The sequence below is a fragment of the Vidua macroura genome, chromosome 4, assembly GCF_024509145.1.
Source record: "Vidua macroura isolate BioBank_ID:100142 chromosome 4, ASM2450914v1, whole genome shotgun sequence".
Lineage (NCBI taxonomy): Eukaryota > Metazoa > Chordata > Aves > Passeriformes > Viduidae > Vidua > Vidua macroura.
In genome coordinates this window covers 5,485,161-5,507,388 of record NC_071574.1, presented here as the reverse complement: position 1 = coordinate 5,507,388, position 22,228 = coordinate 5,485,161, and the positions used below count along the sequence as shown (strand labels likewise).

The following is a 22,228-nucleotide window of genomic DNA, read 5'->3' as shown; positions in this document are numbered from 1 at the left end:
TGCTGCCACTCTCAGGGAAGAAGGAACTCCTGGCCTCAGGGTCACACAGTGTCTGGACAACACAAACACAAGGGAAATGGGATGGCAGGAGGACAGTGGAGTCACAGCTTTTTCCTCAGGATGTCTCAGGCCAAGCCCAGAAAAAAGGGGAGGAAGGGATAATCACAAGTAACTTGGCAAGTGACATCATTGGTCAGGTTCAAAATTTAGGGGTGGGGTTCATTTTCTCTTGCATTATTTCCAGTAATTCTGGATGACATTCAGAGTTGTCAGTAATACAGGATGAGAGGAATCTGAGGAATAGTGGGAAGAAAAATTTAAGGCAGGTATGAACTCATTCTTTCCAACATTGCAAAATTCAGATGAACCCTGAGGAGTTTATTAAAAGTCACAATGATAATAACTCTTTTTTCTTCTTGCCACAAAATGGTGCCTCTTTGACACTTCTGAGTGAAGCTGAAGTGTTATGAGGCTTTGTCCCTTCTGCAGCACCTCAGTAATGAAACAGAAATGCCACACACTTTGCTTCTTTCCAGGCACAAACAAATATTTTAACATAAAGGATGAGGGGGAATGCTTATAAATTACAGGTGAATAAGTAGAATGTTCTACTTGTATTTAAAAGCAAAAACTTAAATTTCTTTAAAATTATCTCCCATTTCTATCCCTCCATCCACCAGTGTTTCCTGAAGACTAACAATATCCCAGTTCACTGATCAGGCCATCACCTTGTCCACAAGGTCATCCAAGGTGAGAAGAAATAAAAATATTGCTTACTTGATCGGCCACACAATTCCAATATTGACAGGTGAATAGCCAACATGAACAATTCATAGCAAAACTGCCTCAATTAGCAAAAAAATAAACTAAACTGTTCACAGGAATCATCTGATTTAGTGTAAGAGCTACATTTGACCCCCAGATAAATGCTTTCTACTTATTGATTCATCTACCTCTACTGAAGGCTATTACATTATATTTTAAAGGATTTACCGTCAACATTTTTTTTAGAATAGAAATCTTGTACTTATCTGTAAGCTGTCCATGTTTGCTGCAGACTTTCACAGACAGTTCTTTGTGGATTTTGAGATGTAAGACTTTAGCAAAGGATTATGCAATATTTTTTCCTTATGGACTTTTAAAGCATAGCTGTAGCTTGAATCAGTTGCTTCACTTGCTGTGAGCAGGAACCAGTTCCAGAACAGTAGTTCTTGCAGGCAGACAGGCACAGGCATTCCTGCCACCCAGTAGCTATTACACAGGTGCTATAGGAAAAAGGCACTCAGTTCTGAGTTTCATCACATTCACTGAATATTTCACAAAATATTCCTCTAGTGTTTTTTGGGGTTTTTTTTGGTTGTTTTTTTTTTTTGTTTGTTTGTTTGTTTGTTTTTGTTTTGGGTTTTTTTTTTTTGGTTGGTTTTTTGGTTTGGGTTTTTTTGTTTTTTTTTCCCTGAGGGAAAAAAAAAAAACACATTTAGAATTAGCATGTGAAAAAAGCAATTCAAATAATAGTTTTGCTAAGTAGCAGTAAACAGTGTTTTTTACGGGTAGCACCTACTAGAATTCTCTATAAATGTTATTGTAAATTTTTTTAATGCTCCTTCTTCCTGGTCTTTTTAGATTGCTTAAATTTTCCTCTGGGTATTCCTGTTCCTCTAGAAGCTGGATGTGTTGCCAGTGCCTTTATAAATTCAGTGGTGCAAACAAAATCCTCACGCAAAACAGAGAGAAAGGTGCAAACAGAAGGTGAGTTGTGGTTAATTCACCTCCCCAGAAAATGGGAAAACTCATTTATACTTTATTGCTTCTTAATATTTCTAATTCGTTAATTTCCTGATTTCTTCCTTAATATTTCTAATGTGTGAATTTTCTACAGAGAGGCAGCAGAAGGCTTTTCAGTGATGTAGACTAACTCACAGACTACATTCTGTGTATGTGAATAAGTATTATTCCTGACTAGTAATGCCAAAGTTCTTCCAATTGCTTATCTTCATTAGTTGCAACATCCTGTAATCTTAATAAGAACACAGTGCCTTAAATATCTAATAAAAACAGAGCATGAAAATATGAAAGAAAATTGTTTAAGAGTCTGCTGATAGTAATGGTTGGCAGTGATTTTGTTTTAACTTTATTCTGTAACGGCCTAGATGCAGCATTCCCAAAACCACATTGCATGCAAGCCTTCCCACATATAAAGACAAGAATGAAAACTTAGACAGTTTTCATCCTCAGGACCAGCATCCTCCAGTTCAGCAGGAGAAGTAGACTGTGTGCCGAGAATGAGGAACACTCAAGTGGAAATTTCAGGCATCAGGGAAACAGCTTGGGGAGAGAGAAAGGACAGGACCCTGGGCCAGAAACAGTCTTCAAGAGACTAAACCTTCTCCTTTTTTTTCCTTTCCTTCATTTTTGGCAATGAGTGCACAACTTTTATTCCACCAAGACTTGTCTAGGAAAGGAGCAGCTTTGGTGTGCCTTTCCCAGCTTCTGTAGCATCCCTGGCCCAGCTCTTGGTGCATTTACAGCAGTAAAAAAGGAGGTGCTTAATCCCATTTGAGAAGTGCCCAACATACCTGAGCAAAGGCAGATAGAGTAATGGTGATAATAAGCTAAAGTCTGATTTGTTACACTCGTGCAGCCTTGATAAAGACCGATTTACAACGTAAGCAAAGGTTAAAAGTGACTTGAAATCACTTAATGTGATAAGGTGAAAATTATTATAACCTCTGCATCTTATGACCTTGATTACTTTTATGTCTACCCATGATTATACATCTCCATCTCCATGGAGGAATCAGGCTCTTTACTGCAAAACACTGAAATTTGCACCACCACGTTTTGTTCAACGATGGTTTTGTTTGCAAGGAGATGTTCTGTTCTGCATAAACAACTAAACTCTTCCATACTCTGGTCCAATATAGCACATGCTTCCCTTTGAAAATGATCCAGCTTCTATGCTAAAATCTTCTGGCTGAAAATTGTAGTTCATACAAGCTGTGTACAGTTTATATTTTCTTATAAATGCATAATTAGAGGTTCCCATAAAACAGGTTTATGAAATGTGAACTGTTCCTGACTAGTAATGCCAAAGTTGTTCCAATGGCTTATCTTCATTAGTTGCAACATCTTGTAATCTTAATAAGAACACAGCGCCTTAAATATCTAATAAAAACAGAGCATGAAAACATGAAAGAAAATTATTTAAGAGTCTGCTGATATTAATGGTTGTCAGTGATTTTGTTTTAACTTTATTCTGTAACGGCCTAGATGCAGCATTCCCAAAGCCACATTGCATGCAAGTAAGGAACGTGTATGGGTTTTTTTAGGGCAGGTGGGTGCTGTTATTAGTCAAGCAAAGAGAAAGACAATACAAAAATCAGAAGTAAGGATGGGAGAAAGTAAATAGAGCTGTAAGCTGAAGAGGAGAGCAGTACTTGTATTGTGCATGGGATTTTTTGTCTGAGGTGAGGAATGTCTTTCTGCCCTGCATTTGCATAAGCAACCAGAAGAAAAATGCACATATTTATTCTACTTAACACATTGTGAAAAGCCCAAATGCAAGGGGACTGTAAACTTAAACCATTAAAAAGTTCATGCACAACTATGAATCTGCTCTTACATGACCATTTGTCTGTACTGCTGTTTCCACACAGCCCTGGCCAGAATAGCAGCATATAAGAAGAATTGCCCTGCAAGTTATTGAAGCTAATGGGAGCTGAAGTTATTTTGCACTATACTAAACCTAGGGGGAAAAGCACGTGACATGTTTCTCAAAACTGCAGTTTGGTCTTTTGGTCCAAATAAGCTGTAACTCAGCTTCTAACAATTGCAATTTCCTAAGCTTCTCTGAGGGAAAACAGCAAAATGAGAAAGAAAGATGCTGTGTTTGCTGTTTCCTGGTCGAAGTGCCTAGACAGCACCAGAGAAGGGGAAGTGAAATTGCTTGGGATAGATGGATCACACATTAAAAATATTTCAGAATGTGGTTGAAATGCCTTGGATCACAGTCTTCCATTTAGCTGCCGTTTTGTGTACCTGAGTCTATTTGCAGACACAAACACAGGCTTGCACCGTGTCGTGATCAAGCTTTTTTGGAATTTGTGACCTTCAGCTCCAGAAACGTGGGCTTGGTAAGGTAAGCAGAGCAGCTCCCCCAGCTTGCCTGTAGAGAGGGAACCAATAAACACCAGGTAGTTTGGGATGCCTTCCTGCGGAGTGCAGGGCTCTGCATACATATGATGTAATCCCAGCCCAAGGCACGCCTCCCACATCAGGAAGGCCCATTTGTTATGGGAATCAGCAACACAGCTTTGGCAAAACAACACGGCGTAGACCTAGAGCGAGTATCACTTTGATTTATAAATCATTGCAATTGCATGCAACACCACTAAGGTGCATGTGTGAGTATACCTATAACTATATTCCTGTAACCTTCTGGAGCATTACAGAAGGAACTTTACCCTGTATAATCTCCTGGGCCTGAATGCCTTTTCAGTATCTGCAGGTATAATGAACTTAGAAGACTGAAATAGTCAATATTATTTATTTATAGTGTTTTCCTACACTAAAACAATTAATGAAGGTTTACAAAACCTTTGTGGTTGTATTGTTATGGACATGGAGACCTGCTAGTGCTGATGCAGCAGTGCAGCTTGTGGGAGGGCAGGTATGTATCCATGTAATGATACATAATCCACATTTCCTCGGTGGTAGGGAATCTCCCGTGGGATAATCAAAATTGTAATTGTTCATGATGCCAAATGACACCTAAACAATTATGTGCTGTTGCAGCACATCAGTACTAACAGTGGCAGATTTATGTGATATTGTACATTGCTTTTTACCATCTAGAGGTCTTTCCAGACAAAGTAAGGCAGTGGTAACTACATAGCCTTTGTCCTCATACAGGGCGAAGAAAGGTTGTGGTGCCTTTGCGTCCAGATTTTCAGGACTCTGCCTTTGGTCCACTGAATTCCCTGTACCCCAAGGTCTGCTGTGCCATATAGGGCCTAGGAGGCAAATTGATGTAAGAAGACATAGAGGTGACTTCTGAAGAGGCTGTGCAAAGCTGGAGGAGCTCCAGGGCAGCTTTGTGCCACAGCTTTTGCTAGAAGGGGAAATGTTGGTCCCAGGAGGGATTGACCAAACCCAAAGAGAACAGGAAGCAAAGGCAGACAATCCCTCATAGACAATCCCTCACAGGACCTCTGAATCTCAGTGAGGCCACGTCACAGTGGTACCATGGGCCTTAGCAATGCCATCATAGCTTTTGATTTAGTATCAGCTCTGACACTGGCACAGGTTGCCCAGGGAAGTTGTGGGTGCCCCACCTCTGGAACTATTCATGGCCTGGTTGAATGGGGCACTAAGCAGCCTGACATTTCTCTGCTAGGAACCCCCTCCTCTCACTTTAAAAATTGCGCTTCATGAATTGCACAGGATTTATATGAGCTTTTCAGGTAAATTCTTTGAATGTAAATTCACTGAAACACAATGAATCATGCTCCCTTTTTACCTTTCCACTGGTCAAGTGGAAGGTGTGGTGGGGGGATTAGAACAAGATGACCTTTAAAGTCCCTTCCCATTCAAATCATTCTATGATTTTACAATTCTCTCCATACAAGAATTACCACTCTATCAGAGACCGTTTCACCCACAGAAGGCTTAAAAATTAATACCCTAATTACCACCAGGTGTAGTGGTGTGCTTTGGAGTGCACACTGGCAGTGCATTCACACACTGCAAACACCTGGTGGTGGAGGGTTTTACAAGTGAAGGCTCAAATCTGGGGAAAATTCCAGAGGAGGAATATTTTTTTGAAGAAGGAGACAGCTCCAGGAAGCAGCAAATCTCTCCTCTGAGGCTTTGAAGTGGGTAAAACATGCCAGAAACATGTGCATATCCAGGGGCCAAGATTGCACCTGACTTGAGCAGGGATAAAGCACTAAGTGCTGTACCCACAAAATGGATGCATTGCTCCCTGCTAAGATGGATTTGCTCTTTCTTTTCTCATTCAAGTAATCTGTTCTTTTAGGTGAAAAAGTCAGCACTGGGCTTTTTGGAATTGACTCGTAATAGCAAAAATCTGACATAATACGGATTTTCCAATGATAATCACATCAATAATGAATAAGCACTTCTATACAATTTTTGGAGAACTGCCATCATTAGGAAGTCTGTTTCCTTCAGATGAAAGTCTATTCACTGGGAAAGGAAATATCAAAGGCAATTATTTTGCCTAAATGATCGTGACTGTTTCTTTTGACAAGCACTATAGCAATTTCTGGCATGAACAGAGTGAAAACTGAACTGGAATGTCACTGAATGTTTGGAGTATAATTTTCTATCCTAAATTTTTATTTTAGACCACTATTGGAATTGAAAAAATAATGCCGTCTTGTTTCCTCCTGAAATGTACTAGCCAGGATCTCAGGGCTTCCCAGTGCCTTTCTTCTCCTATTAACCCCTGGAGAAAACTTTGGAGGAGTTTATTTACTGTGAGGGGGAGACTAATTTTCAGGCCCCTTTAACATGGAAATTTCTGCTTAGTACAACCATGCAAAGTAATTAGCAAATATTCCTGATGGAAGATAATTTGAGACTATCTCACATCACTAGAGACCTCATTAGCAGCAACACATTTAGGAATCTCATTAATGATGTGTATTTAAAACACACAACTGAAGAAGCAGCGATATCTTTTAAAGCCCTACCTGACATTTCTCTGCTAGGAACCCCCTCCCCTCACTTTAAAAATTGTGCTTCATAAATTGCACAAGATTTGTATGAGCTTTTTAGATAAATTCTTTTAATGTAAATTCACTGAAACACAAATGAATCATGTTCTCTTTTTACCTGGGGAAGAGGAGCAGATCAATCTATCACCTACATCCAAGTGAACTTGAAGCCTGGCTGCATTTATGTCGAGCAGCCTTGGGTCTGCCTGGGCATCCTTGCGCCTCTGAATGTCCCCAGGAAGAAAAAAGGGCATAGGAGAGCGCAGAGAAATGGGCCCTTGAGTCTTCTGTGCACAAGAGCCAAGTGATGGCAGTGACAAGCAATGAAGCAATGTTGTTGCAAAGAAAATCTCAGCAGAAAATGCTGTAATAATAAAAATAATAATAGGTTTCTACAGTCAAACAACCTGAGATTCTGCAGTGACCACAAAACTGTGTCTGCTGCAGTTTTCTTCTCTCAAAGTTTTTTCTGTTTCTCCCATCAGCGGTTTATAGATGAATACTTTGCTACAAGAAGCCAAGGGAGGAAGGTAACCTTCAGTGACTTGTACGTTAGATGAAACCCAGAGCAGTCATGTGCAACAGTGCATCTCAGCAGACATCTTTTTGAGGGCATGATAAACTTTTTGAATCCTGTTTCTTGACTAGAAGTGGGAAGAGGCAGGACAGATTCTGCTGTAGGAAGAGTTGCAAAGCAACCAACTACTTTGTCATTTGCTTCCCACCCTCTTACTTCTGCTCAGCATCCCCAGTCCCTGTGAAAGTGTACCTAACCACAATAGTAATGACAAAACCAACAATAAATAGAAACTCCTTCACACACAACCCTGTGAAATTATATAAAGCAGGCCAAAGCTTTAGAGGACAAAAGAACAAGGCCAGAATAAAAAGCAGATGGGAATGCAGTTAATGGATTCATATGTTTCTGATATGGAAAGGCAGCCTTGCTAAATTTTTGATCAAACATATCTGCACTTTCAATAGAAGCCAGATTTAGGCTGTGAACCGTGAGACAATGTGTCATAAAAAACCATATTTTGCTTAGGCAGTTCCCAAAGGTTATTTACCTTGAATGATCAGTGCTGATCGCTGATCATTCTTGCAGTTGCTTCTGTACCTCTAACATTATTGCCTGAAAGGAGTATTTGTAACAACATACCTGAGTTTTAATTTCCATTAAGGAAACAATAAATCACGTCATGGGTTTCTGAATTCATATGCATAGGAAAGGAATGACTTTTCTGGGACAGGATTATTTTCTATTTCTTTCCCTACACATGTAAGTCTATCCAGTTCCAGTAATAAGTGTGGAGCTGAAAAACAGTGCTTGTTGCCTAATCTTATACTTACTTCTGTGTTCTTCCAGAGGCATGTCAGCAGGAGGACATTTGATTGCCCCAACTTCCACTCTTCTCCAAAAAGGTCTGATATTCCTTGGTTGTGGACAAAAGTTTAGAAAGATGACTCCTTCCTAAGCTCCATATGGATGTATAATTTGTCATTCAATCAGCCTTTCAAAATACTTAAAGTTTGCAAAGTTATTTTCCTACATATTTCTATGCCTCCTCTTTCATAATTAGGGTGGGAAGGAGGAAAGGGAGAAAGGCACAGAGTGATATTTCATTTCACTTCTGTGTGAGCCATGCAAATGGAAAGGCTGGTAATGGAGACTCCTTCTTCCTCATTGCCTTCACACATATAAGGGCGAGGTTTGGCACCTAAAGCAGAATCAATCATGGTAACAATTTTCCAAAAACCATGATGAAATGAGATCCTTAAATCTGACAGGCCCCGATGCCTGAAATTAATTAAAATATATTTTAGTTTGTGCAATAGCTCGCACTACATTTCTCTGCCTCTTAAAAGTAAAAAAAAAAAAAAAGAAAAAAAGGCAGCTCCCCATCACCCAGAGCAAAAGATGCTTTATGTCTTTGGACCTCGGTTCCAGGCACCAGCACACTCCAAATTCTACTGGCTTTTTGGCCCACGGTATATGGACCGTGTATATTGTTTTATTGAGTTAATCTACGGGCTGTTTTTAAACCTTGTTATTAAATCTGGGAGCAAAATGGACAAAGAGAAATCCAAGAAGAAATTGAGCAAAACATGACATGGAGGTGAAATCTTGTTTTCCATATATAGGGCCAAATGTGAAGTCAGTGGAGAAGCTTTGAACATACAGCGGTGGAGCTGAAGGCAGGATTTGGCCCCTGAAGCTGTGGATTACTAGGTTTGGAAGAGAATTCTGGTCACTCCATTGCAGCTTGGCTCTGACAAGATATGATTTCTGGACCTCGTCCCAACAAGACGGGAATTATTTCAAACAATAATTTTGTTTGCATAGCTTAGGATTTCACTCGGTTATAAATACATCTTTTAAATTAAATTTCCCTTGGAAAACAATGATTAAAGGAATGAGTTATTTGCTAAACGAATTCTTTGTTAAACGGGTATTCTTGGTGAAATCTAGAACTTAGGGTGGGGTCTAATGAGCCCAAACCACTGCTCAGCTTTTGCCATGACCGCAACAATAGGATGTTCAATCTCAAGCAGAGAATAAGTTGGCCTCATGGTTTCCTTTGCCTTTCCTGTAACAAGGCAAAAAATTCACAGGCAGCAACGGCACAAAGTTGTTTTTCCTCTCTCTCCCTGTTCAGTGAGGACAGACAAACCATAGCTCTCAAAACACTTCAACAGTGGACCACACACAGCCTGAGGTTAACGCTATTATTGTTGCTTTGTCAGGCCTTTCTAGTCTGCTCTGCCAAATGAATTGCTTGTTCCTTTGTTAAATAGGATTCTTTTCCAGTAGCTATCTCCCTTAACCTCAAAATTATCTCCTTCCCTAGTGAAGGAAGATTAGCTGTGTACTCTTGTCCCTTAGTGAAATGGCAGAGACAACATTTCACCAACAGATATTATAGAATGTTCCCTGAACCTCTTACAGAAAAGGCAAACAACAAAAAAAGGCAAAACCCCATATTTTTCCTCCCTTTGGGGCCAGAGAGTAAGTGTATGGTACTCAGGCCAGAGGAAGATTTTTAATGATTCTGAGTAACACTCAGCATTTCAAACATATATGATTCAAAGGTTACAATATTCCAGATAAGGACTGTGTTTAAATAGCAAACCTCAGCACAATGCACATGCAAAAAAAAAAAGCTGTTAAAAACTGACATCTGTGTTTTGCATGGGTATGTGGCTACACACTATTTTAAAGTCAGTTTTCCAGAGAAAAAATGAACAGGGAAATGTGGGTTTGTGCTGTTTAAGTTTCCCAAGTGGTCAAGTCAACTGGCTGTCATGCTGAGGGGATGACACTTCCTCAAGCAGCATCCAGCAGAAGAGTACCTAAAGGACTTGTCCCTTCTCTCTCACGTGGGAGTGTGCACTGCTGAAGCAAAGGGGTCTTAACACAGTGAGATCTATAAAGTCCATTTTTTTCCCCACTGGGACAAAACCAACCAAAGCAGACTCCTAAGAACAAAATAATCTACGCGTGTCACTGGGTGATGAGACTTTCCCCCTGCAAGATAAATGCATGACAAATTGTACTGGGGAAGGCACACAGCCAGGCTGCAGGCTGTGCTAGGACAGTGCTGAACCAAACACATGGGGAAGGAAATTTTGGGGACATCTGCACCAAAATATGGGCTCTTCTGAACTTATGCAAGCAAGTAATTAATGTCATAGTATCCCATATGAAGTTTCTATGTGTGGGAAGCTTATATTTATGGATGTTCTATGTATAGATGTACAGATGTAGAACAGAAGACTTGTATGGAATAGTGGTATTTTCTTCTTCTCAATTAGTTGATATGCAGAGGACCACTACAAGAACAACAGAGCAGAGAAGAGAGCTTGTTTTTGTCACACCCAACTGGAGAGCACAGTATATTTCTGCTAAGAACCCAGTTAAGTGTTAAAATCCTATTGGAGAGTTGGAGATGCTGCAGAGATGTCACTTTGATGGCCTCAGCAGAAATATTCATGATACAGGAAGTCAGAAGAAAAAATTTGGATCTGGAGGGCAGACACCTGTTCCTTGAAGGAGGAAGGAAGTCGTGAGGGCTCTGAGCTGCTGTTTCCTGATGGAAACTGCACACTGGATCACAGGGACAGCTTGTGGTTGCTCAGTCCCCAACAGGAGCACCTCTGGAGCCAGCCTCAAGAGCATCCAAACAGGATCCTCTCCTCTGAGAAGCGAGCCTGGAAAAGCACCAGGCTGAGAGAACATGCCAAAAAGTTTGCTGTGAACAGTAAACAAAAAATTGATGTCTCCTGGACCTGTGCAGCTGTGTAGGTGTCTGGGGACTGGCGAACCTGCTGGATGAGAGGAGATGCTCTCCCTGAGGAGACATGAGCAAAGGAGTTGTAACAACTGCATGAATTCTTTGATACTGCATGCGAATTTCTGTTCAGCGGAGTGACCCGTACCCAGGATGAGGTGAAGTGAAGTGAAGTGAAGTGAAGTGAAGTGAAGTGAAGTGAAGTGAAGTGAAGAACAGAACCCAAACTACCATTCCTAAGTATGAGCAAATGGCTGCTTTAGAACAACAAATGTATCACCAAAAGGGACAGGGAGCACTACTGAGGGGTCTAAAGCAAGGGATGTTCAGCACTGTCCTCAGAAAACACAATCCCCAGGTGTCTCCCTGAGCTCATCCCTTCTCCATTATCAGGTGTATCCCTTCTCCATTATCCCTTCTCCATTATCAGGGGACAAATTATGACACTAAAATGTCATGCTCTTTTTTTTTTTTTTTTCTTTCACTGGAAAACACGACAAATACTTGAGTCAATAAAATCAGATAGCGAGGAGGCATCTCTGAACCCAGTAAAACCAAAATCCAAATGAGTTATTCTAAATAAAAGTAGAAGGCAAGCAAAAAGTCACTGTCAATAGCAGATTCAGCTGGTTTGGAATCATATATGGCCAGCCAAGGATGATGTTCCAAAGAAACTGTGGAAAAACAATGTGTTTGGCTAGTTCCCCTTACAAAAATTAGAATTAAAATAGAAACATGACATCTCAAAATCCCTGACAAAAGGTTTGCTTTTTCCACAGAGCCTGATGAATGTGAATTACAAGAAGGTAATGCTGTTGAAAGGAAGAAAATTGGATAACCTAAAATGTGGTGCAGGCAAATATCCTTGTATGCCTTCTGGTTAGTAAAATAAAGAACACTAATGTTAGCAACAGTGCTAGAAAAAAGCAGAGCATTTCCAAACCTGAGCAGCCACAGACGTATACTTTGGTTGTTTTAGATATGGCAATAACTATATGAAACAACTATAAAAAATTCATCATAGCAACGTGGGAGGGGGCAACTGGAGGAGAAGTGAAAGCAGTTTGTTTGATAATGCTTATGACCAGAAATCTTTGTGCAGCTGACATAGCAGAGTACTACAGAAGGGCATAAGGGAAGTCTGAGGGATATGAAAGGAAAAACAAACAATTATGGAAAATATATTTGAATGTGAACGTAGAGAATACAAACTACCAGTAATTAGAAAGGAAGGTACTATGTTATTGATGCCTTAAGTTTTAGCTTTCATATTTTCCAGATTTTGTACTGCATTAGTATAAAACTCTGAACTTCACATAAAGGGTTAGCAAGTTCTCTTCACAGTTAAGTTAGGCAAAACCATCCTTTTCCAGCCTGAGAACCAAGGGCCCAAAAAACAGTATAAACAACAGCAAATTGAGGAGAGCAATCTGGGAGGATGGGACTTCATAACATGAAGCTGTAATTGGACAATTAACCCCAATATGGAAATGGACCAAAACTTATAAAAGTGTGAAAACCTGTGGCACATCGTCCATCTTGGGTGTAGCCTTGGCCAGGCTCTTGTACTGCCCAAGGTGTATCCTTTGAAGGCCTTTTAATAAATACCTACTTTTTTCCTTTAACACTGTCTAGCATCTGTTCTAAGTAGCCTCTCAAGGCATCATTTTCACAATATTTTATCTCCAGACTCATCTGAGGTTGACATCTAAGCAAGGGTCACACCATAAAGAGAAAAAGGGAGCATATGTTGTCAAATTTACATCCAGCAGCCTAAATTAATTTTTATTACTTTAGAAATGTTTTGATTTCCTATTTAATCTAATAGCCATTTAATCTAATAAAGCTTGCCTGATAATATGTTATCTTCCATTTACATGCATGGTCTTGCAGGAGAGTCATTCTGTAGTCAGGTAACTGTGGGGAATCTCAAAATGTACAGATCTGTGTAAGCAAACTGAGCCTATGTAAGTGTCTATATTCTTAGTGGATAAAAGCTCTTGGCAACCATTAAGCAAAGGGAAGTGTTCTGGCTGTAAACATTGATGAGGCCAGCATTTTTTTAATTTCTCACTTCTTAAGAGATCTTTTCCAAAGGACTAAATATATCTCTTGCAAGCAGTGGAATGCAGCTTAAAATGCAGTGTTGCGATGAGCATCTATCTAGTCTGGGAAAATAGGTTATGTTTTTAGAGTTATTAGCAAAAACTGTATTAACCCATTTTTAAATACTTTTTAGCCTCCTGCATGAATAATGACAGGAACAAATTCAAAATATTAGTCTTATGAATGGCTAACATATGCTCTAAGTGCTTGACTGTAAGGGGATCTGAATTTTCCTTTAACACTGATTATAAAAAAAAAAAAAAAAAGGAGTTTTTAATCTGAAAGACAAAACAGATACAGGATACAATGAAGGAATACTTTGGAAAATTCCAGGTTTGTGTTTCTCCCTCCTCCCTTCCTTTGGCTGATGGTGGTCTGCAATCCTCTGAGCCCGTATCTCCTGCTGATGCAAATGCAGCAGGGACTGACTCCTCCCATCCTGTCAGGGAATCAGCCTCAAAGGGCTTCTTCCACTTTGCACCTCGTAGTGGCTTTGTCACTGTGGAAAGATGAGTTTACTGGAAGGCAAAATCCCAAATTAAATAAAAACTAATGCTTGTGATTAAGAAACCTTGGCATAGCATTTGCAGTGCAGAAGTATAATCAGTACATCAAACACATCTGGAAGGTGCCTCTGTTTTTCCAGGAGGAGACACTGAAATGTGAATGTGGACTAGGCTGGGCCATTATAAACTTGAAGAATGTAGGTCAGGTGCATTGCAAATCTGTTATGACATCTTTTTTTCCAGAAACAAGATGAGAACATTTGAAAAATAAAAGTCAAACCAAACAAATCCTTTCGACGAATGATCGAGGTTACACTGTGGCTGAATTTTGACTCCAAGGCCATCTTTACAATAAATGATCTTTTATTTGTGTAGTAAGGTGTTGATTAGCATTTCACATCTGATGTCTTTATCAGCACTTTCTCATTTTCCTTAATTCTCTCTCTTCTGCACTGCACCTGAAGAAACTACTTCCTAAAAAAATCTGCTGTTTTCTCTGTGACACATAGGTTGAAAGTAGAGACATGGCAGATGATCCTGGTCGCTGATGCTGTGACAGTGTCTAGGAATGGAGGCTCTTAGGTAGAAACTTGTAATGGTATTTCCATGGATCACTGCTGTTTTTCATGAGTTTGTAGTTCCTTGAGCAGGACCCTTCTTGCTGTCTGAAGCCAGGCCCACTCCCAACAGATTACAGTTCTTTGTTTCCCAGAGCACAGATGGTAATTTTCTTCCTAGCCCTCATCTCTGAAGATGTTAGGCAGATGGGAATGGACTTTTTAGGTATCTTTTGATAATTATATTACAGTTGTATCATTCTAGCTTGCTCCTTCCTCTCCAGTGGGTATGCCAAGGAGTGGGGAATTTAGACAGGCTACAGACTTGTGAGACAGAGAGAAATTTCACTGATCTTCCCATTCATGGCACTGCTCCTCAGGTCTCTCATGCCAACCTTGGATATTCCCTTCAGCATTACCTCTCTCAGAGCAGAAGCCCTAAGAATGACAAGGCTGGTTCTTGATCAGCATCTAAGAGAGGTGTGAGTGACAACAGCCCCTGAGAGGTGTCAGTTCTTCAGAACAGATTTTTGAGGCCTAAATCACCAAAAGTCAAGATGTTTTTGCAGATTGAAGGAACCAGTTTCTTCTCAAACACCAACCAGTAACACCCAAGTGTCCTGAGCCAAGAGGTTATGTACCCCCAAATTTCTGCAGGCTCCAGAACAGCAGGAATTAAAGGTGTGCAAACCTAATTCCTCATGTTCCCTATTAAAAGCTTGACTTTCATGTTGTGCAGAAATGTATAATGAATTTAGTGAAAATTCTGTGTGTGATGATAGCTTTAATCCTGTATTTTTCTTTTCCCCCCCCCCCCAATGGTAAACATTGTAGTAATAATTACAGGAGCAGAGCGGATATTAGTCTTGTCTGCAAAAGCTTAAAATACTGAAAAATATACCTGAGATGTTAGGAAGTAAAAGAGGGTGTAGTCTATTTTAAAAGGCAGTTATCCAGTTCCAGGTGGTTGGAGGGCAAGATCAGAGCATTCATTCATGATGTGGGTGGTCTGGACTGAGAGCTGAACTCTTTGCAAGGGAGTGGACTGCACAGTGGGAGAAAGAGAGAAAGAAAGCTCGAATTTATTGTTTTTTTTACTTTATTACTTTAAGTAGAAGTTATTAAGGGAATATGTGCAAAGGGAAAGTTGCTGGTAGAGCTGGCAATGCATAGTTTAAAATTACTAAAGATATTTAAGACAACATTGTGAGAAAAAAACACATAGGAGAATAATTTCCAAATTAGAAGTAGCTGTGGGGTAAGCACTCAGCTCTGAAACAATTCCGAATTGTAGAAAATCTGGATCCAAATCTATTGAGCCATGGCAAGCCATATTTCTTGCTTAAAATCTTTGTTTTATATCCCCAGGGGCCTTCCTGAGCTTGTTTCATTTATAGAGCTCTAGGGATTATTTAGGAGGGGCGGGGTAGGCATCTTCCTCTGGTGATGGCGTAACAGGAGCCCCACCATAAAAGGGGTGTTGGGAGTGCTGCAGTGGTGTAATTTAGCAAAATCAACTTTATGGCTAATAAGTATGTGTTCCAATCCACTGCTCATAGGCAAAATAACCCATTACCATATTACTGGTTTTACAAGTTTTTCAACCACGTTTTAATCTGGAAGGCACTTTTCTGTCAAAGAGAGGAAATGCTTTTTTTGCTTTAATTTAAAAAAGTAATAATAGCTGTATTTTTGCTCTCCATGGAACATTTATACCTGAGTTTGTGATGCACCAGAGATGGGAGCAGGTGTGTGACTTCTGCAGCACTGCTGGGAAACTGGACCAAAGCCCCTGTGAAGATCAGTGAAAAAATACTTATTTTTAGTGGCATCAATCATGCATGACAGAATAGAGTTTGGGCCATTATACTTTCAAGGTCACTAAAGACAGCAAATAGAGAAAATGAAGAAAAAATATTCTAGAACAGCTTGATTAGAGCAAGTGAATAAGAAAACAACATTTTACATGTAATGTATGCTTTCAAAGTCAGCTATAATTAGTCTTAAAAGTTTAATCTACTGAAAGCAAGTTTAAGGTTGGAATTTTGTTTAGAAAAATAGAAAGCAATGTTACCTAAATTTCTGGGTGGAAAAGTATGTTCAAGTATGTTATATCTAGTATTCTCAATTTTTTAATTAACTATTTCCAAGCAAAATTATAGATGGACCAGGGAGCATGTGGAGTCTTCATCCTTGAAGATACCAGCTCCACTTAGCCCCTTGCTCACCTCTCCCTGGGTGGGACAGGGTGGAATGGGAAGGGCAAAAGTGGGAAAACCTGTGTTTTGTGATAAAGACAAATTAACAGTTAAAACAAAAGCTGTGTGTGTTAAATAAAGCGAAAATATGGAATTCATTTACCACTTCCTGTGGACAAGCAGGTGCGCAGCCACCACTGGGAAAGCAGGGCTCCATCACAGGTCATTGTTACTTGAGAAGCCAAACACCTTATCCCCAAAGTTCTCCCTTGCTCCTCCTTTCTCCTAGGTGTTACTGTTGGGCGCATCATGTGTACCAGGTGTGTCCCCTCCCAGCTCCCAGTGCCCCGCAGCCACTGGTGGGGCAGCAGGAGAAACAGAAACCCTCAACGCTGTGCAAGCTCTGCTCAGTGATAGCTAAAACCTGGGGGTATTATCAACACTCTTTAGGTCACAAATCCAAAAGAGAGCACTATGCAAGCTACCACAAAGAAGATTAACTCCATCCCAACCAAGTCAGTATATTGGTTCTTTTTACAACCGTAGTGCTTATCTTCCTCAAATATCTCCTAATGTCATTTTACATTCAGTCAGCAAAATCAGTATTTAATAGTTATTCTAGCATTTTTATTTTGCTTAAACAGCAATTCCAATGAGCTAGTTGTGTGATTTTTTTTTTTTTAGTGATTTCTTTCAGCGAATTGGATATATCCAGCAACTCTGCAGTTGTAAAATAATCTGCCAAAAGAAATCCTGTAGCTGACTGGCATCACACGTCACAGCTCCAGCAAGAGGAGCTCTCAGCTACTGGCTTATTTCCATTCTCCATTGCATCCCTGTAAATCAGGAGTCAGTTATCTCAGATTCAAAAGGTGTAAGTGGGAACTGAAACTGGGTTTAGGGTGGTTCCTTCCAATCTGACCCATCCTGTGAGTCTGTTACTTGTTATGCTAACTAGAAGTAGTATTGCTTTAAAAAAAGAAAAAAAAAGAAAAAAGGAAAGAAAATGAGAAGGCACTTCAGTGAAAACAGAGAAAAGGTAAAACACGAGAGAATATTCAGCTGTGGTTTGTAGTAGTGGAAGGCTGTTGGGTGGCTGAAGGCAACCGGAACACCTCAAAGAAAAAAACCCTAGTGATTGCAGCTTCCTCCTGTGGTTTATTGCCTGATATATAATGCCCTGAATACATTAGATATTACAGGCTCATTCATCACAAATATGCTTTAATGGAGCCAAGGGTCAAGGGCAAAATGAATGCTGAAGAGAAGGGATGGCCTAAGAGTGGAAGAGGGGGAGGTGGTTGTTTCAATTTCAGCTTAGGTTAAAAGGTTAAAAGGTTGCTATGTGTCTGTGTATGCACAGCTTTGCACAGTACGGGATTTCTGTATTTCTGTATTTGCACAGTACAGGATTTCTGGGTTTATGAACATAGGGTTATTATAAAGCTTCATGAAAAAATTCTAGATATGCTAGGTAAACACTAAAAGATGGTTTTAAACTAACAAAACAAAACAAAAGGAAAAAAGATGCTAAAAGGCGCAATTCATCCCTCTTGAGAGAATGTTGTAATACTTAGCCACAGAAAGAGGAAACTTAAGCATACAATAGGAGCTTTATCCCAAGCTATTTCATTTTACGTTGTCAATTTAATTCAGATTTTTAATGTACCTTTCTGACAATCTTGAGAAGATTGTATGTGGAATTGTTCGCAAGAGAATTTTTGCAATTGGGACTTTATGAACTGTCAGAAAAATAAATGTGACGAAGACATCAGAGATCACTGGGGTCTCCAGCTGAGTCACTGAAAGAACTGTGAGTAAATACTATGGGAACCACTAAGTCCCCTTAGAGGCTTGTGTGCACATTTCTAACTTGCTCTGCATGCAAAAGGAGCTCAAAGAAAAAAATTCCATATTTATGAAATCTGAATTCACTTCAGAATATTTTAATAACAATAATAGCTTGATTAAGATCTAAGTGAAAATATGAAGCTCTAAAATGAGCTATTTTAATAGTACATAATTTTTGCTTTTGAAGCTGTGCGTAGAAAGGAGTTAATCCTCATGGACTAAAGAACACAACATGCATAGGAAAGGCCTTTTGAATGGTTAATCATTTCTGCAATGTTAATGACACACAAGCAATTGTGCAGGGCCCACCCACAGAATGAAGACAGCAAATATCAAACTCTCTCAAACCCTGGTATTGGCAAAACTTAGATTGCCTATACAACTGCTGTTCAGCCCTCTTCCATGCAGGCTTTGGGGAAAATTCATTCGTTTTAAGGATATAAATTATTCTTTTACAGCTGAGTCTGCCACTTAGTCCAGAATTGCCTGTTCAGGGAGCTCAATACCTGTAAGATATTTAGTCTTCCCAATTTTGCCAGTGACCCACCTGAAGCCTACACAGAACCTTTGATCCCTTCACGTGAAGGGAAGCTGCAGGTAGGATAATGAGCATGCCCCTGAAGAAGGTACCGTAATGCGCACAACACAAGAGGACTAAATTAGGGATGCTCACAACAACCTCAAGAGTTTTTGAGCATTTCAGTACTTCCTAAATGTGTTTCATCTAATGATATAGTTTTTTGATGTTCTTTTCTGAGGTTTTTTTGGTCTGAAGACTCAGTCACAAGTCAGCCTAAAGAACAGGGCTGAATTCTGATATGCACTGCTCACATAGAATTGAACTAGTGTATTAATAACAGGAGAAGATTTACAATGGGGGTTTATCCTTTCCACATACATCCCATGTCAAAGTGATGAAGTAGAAGAAATTGCCAAGCATCATCAGCCCCAGTTCCCTTGAGAAGATGTGTGTTCACATATGTCTGAGCTGACTAAATGCTGTTCTTTAGTTCTGATCAGGAATCACAGCTTCCCAAAAGACCTAAGCTGAACCAAAATTTCACAGCCACTGAAAAAGAGAATTTGCTCTCTCCTCCATCCCCACCCCTTCTCCTCCATCTTCTTGCTTGCACAATGCAATTTGTATTTCCATACATCTTTGGACCTCAGGCAATTACTTGCGCAGGACATATTAGCTCATCACTGGTGTCACAAAATCTCGTACTTACAGGGATTTATTCCTTGGCCACCTCAGCAGGAAATGATCTAATTACAGACTAATATAGTAGGATCATTATTAGGTTAGCAGCCCAAGCCTTCTCGTTATAAACCCCATTTTTGTATTGGCTGTAATTTGGCGGTTTTAATTCTGTGGCCAGGTTTCTTTCATCCCATGAGGCTTCTTCAGTTGTTTTTTTTCCTTAAATAACATTTTCTGCCAAAACCCATGCTAATTTCCAAGAATACAGCTGAAAAGAGAGATGCTGTTTTCCTGACACTAAATCTTCCATAGGAAAACGCTGGCCCACACATAGCTCTGAGTAGGTAGTAGCAATTTGGGGTGCATGGGGAATTAAGGGATTGCTGTTTGAAAATCAAAAGCAAAAAAGTGATGCAAAAAAGTCTGGAAAAACAGTAGTTTGCACACGTTCAGCAGAGACTGTCCAGAACTTTGTAACGTATCTCTTCAGAGATGCTGCCTGCACTGAGCGCTCTTGACTTCACAAGGTTTTCTGTGGCAGGAAGGTTTCTAACCCAAAACCATGAATAATTGTTCCTCCAGATTGGGTTGTATTTGTATGCAGCACATTTAAAGTCTCGAGCCTGCTGATAAATCCTGTTGTTGTCGGTACAATTACACAGTTGAATTTTACTTGTGTGCACTTTTCACAAGCTTAAGAAATTTGGCACAAAAACTCTCCTTTGAAAAAACCTCAACATTATAAAACCTATGCAAAGTGAGTATTATTATCCCATTATACAGATTTGCATCTGAGATATGTGGAGTTTAAAGCCAAATGTATCCGCTGATTTTTGGGCATCCAGCCAAGAAGTAAAATTTGATTTTTCACTTTGTTTTTTAATTTTTCTGAGCACATGGCTTGACACAGCTGTAGCTGTGTGTTCTCTGACTCCTGCAAACCTGTTTCAGGTCTCAGAGTCAGGCATTCAAAGAATAGGGAATGTACAAGGTAAAGACTGCCTGTGAAAACCGTGGTGAAAAGAAGTGATCACCCACAGCCCCTATCTGACCTTGCATTACATGGAGGACTGAAACTAGGATGGGAAAGGGACTTCTTGACCAAGGACTGCCAGTAATATGGTTTTAGCACAGTATTTCTATAAAGCTACCCAACGAAATTAAATAAGGCAAATAGGCATACTCATTTCCCAAAAAGTCTTTGTCAGACCTATTTCAATACCACCTTGGTCTTTCTCAGATTTTCTTTTGTTTGTTTGTATGAAAAAAATACTACAAAATTATTAGTATGTCTTATCTTGAAAAAGTATAACCACTGCACAGTATATAGGGCAGATATTTGTATAGCAAAGATGTTATATAGATACAACAACAATAATGATTTCGTTAGATCAAACCTTTCATTGGCATGTATTATGGAACAATTAATACCTTTTATTTTGGAAGTCTAGCTACAGAGATCACTATTACACTGGGAACTTGGATACTGAAAAAAGTTGATGACAACTACATGTAATATTAATCAAACAGTATTAAAAAACAAGCAGAGGAAATAAAACAATATTTTCTTTAAAACAGTTGAGACGTTATGATGAACACACAGAACCACTTGTAATTAAGATAAACACAATATCCTCTGAGTGCTGTTGTGCTTAGAGCTCTTGCAAATAACACATATGACTTGTACTTCTATCAAGTGTGCTTAGACCTTTTTCTCCTAATGAGGGATTCTCTGTGTAGCAGTTGGGACAAAACAAGACTAAGTTAAATACACTCTGACTGTCTTAACTCAGAATTTCCTTGTATTTACGGATTTATATTAAATCTCTACGGTTATTTAAAATTTTTTTCAGTGTTATTTTATCATTAATCTTATTATAATCCAAAAAACTGTCTGCAAATGATTGCTTTGACGATTGGCAAACACATTTGTACAGCTTGAAACAATTTATTGAAAATATGTTGCTTACTTAAGAGAACACGCTGTCTTCAAATGCTGTTGGTAAGAAATGTTCATTGCTTGGATTTCCATTCTATTTATGGACTCTGAAGACTGGAGAAATACATTTTAAAGTGCATTTAAAGGTTGCATATGCTTTTAGGATCATCTTATTTTAACCTCAAGGGATCTCCCTTGTCCATAAGGCTCCATAGTGCACAGCACACAAGCCAAGGTAACACGCCTTTGCAAAATATTTGATGTCTTCTCCAAAGGAGAAACATGTAACCAATCCTGTTGTAAACTGGTGAGCTATGGTTTAATAATGAGAAGATTCTAGTTTCAGATCAACGGAACAATCAATTTTAGCCAAATATATTTCTGTGAACATAGTACATACAAGAAACATTGATTTATGGTAATGCATTTCCTTATTTTTCACCCTGATATCTCTGAATCCCTATAACACTTCAGTCATTTGTACATTTACATAACTCCCTAAGATGGAGTGTCTTGCAACATGAAATATCTTTGCTATTTTATAGCTGGTGAAAAGGAGGTACAGCCTGAGTTACACAGAGCATACCAAGTAGAACAGAACTATGAACCCCCACAAATGGTGAGTCCCAGCGAAATTACCTCTTTGCTGTGTGTGATGGAAGCTCCAGGGGCCGGATCTACTCGCTGGCCACTGCAAGCATGAGAGCTCTATGCTCTCCCACAGCATGCTGGATACTCTCCTCCCCTCTCCAGACTCATGGTGTGTGTCTTGCCAGCAGGACCTGGGGGGACAGTCTAAGACTCTCCTCTGATTACCAGCTAAGGTAGCAAAACAAAACAC

At 39.6% G+C, this 22,228-nt stretch overlaps 1 long non-coding RNA gene across 1 annotated transcript; it reads left to right on the top strand.

Moving 5' to 3' along the window:
• The first annotated feature begins 5,333 nt into the window (after nucleotides 1-5,333).
• LOC128806962 (uncharacterized) lies at nucleotides 5,334-9,076 on the top strand. The gene is made up of 3 exons (XR_008436992.1): nucleotides 5,334-5,462; nucleotides 8,107-8,162; nucleotides 8,883-9,076. It is a non-coding gene; the product is annotated as an uncharacterized LOC128806962 (long non-coding RNA).
• Nucleotides 9,077-22,228: the final 13,152 nt, after the last annotated feature.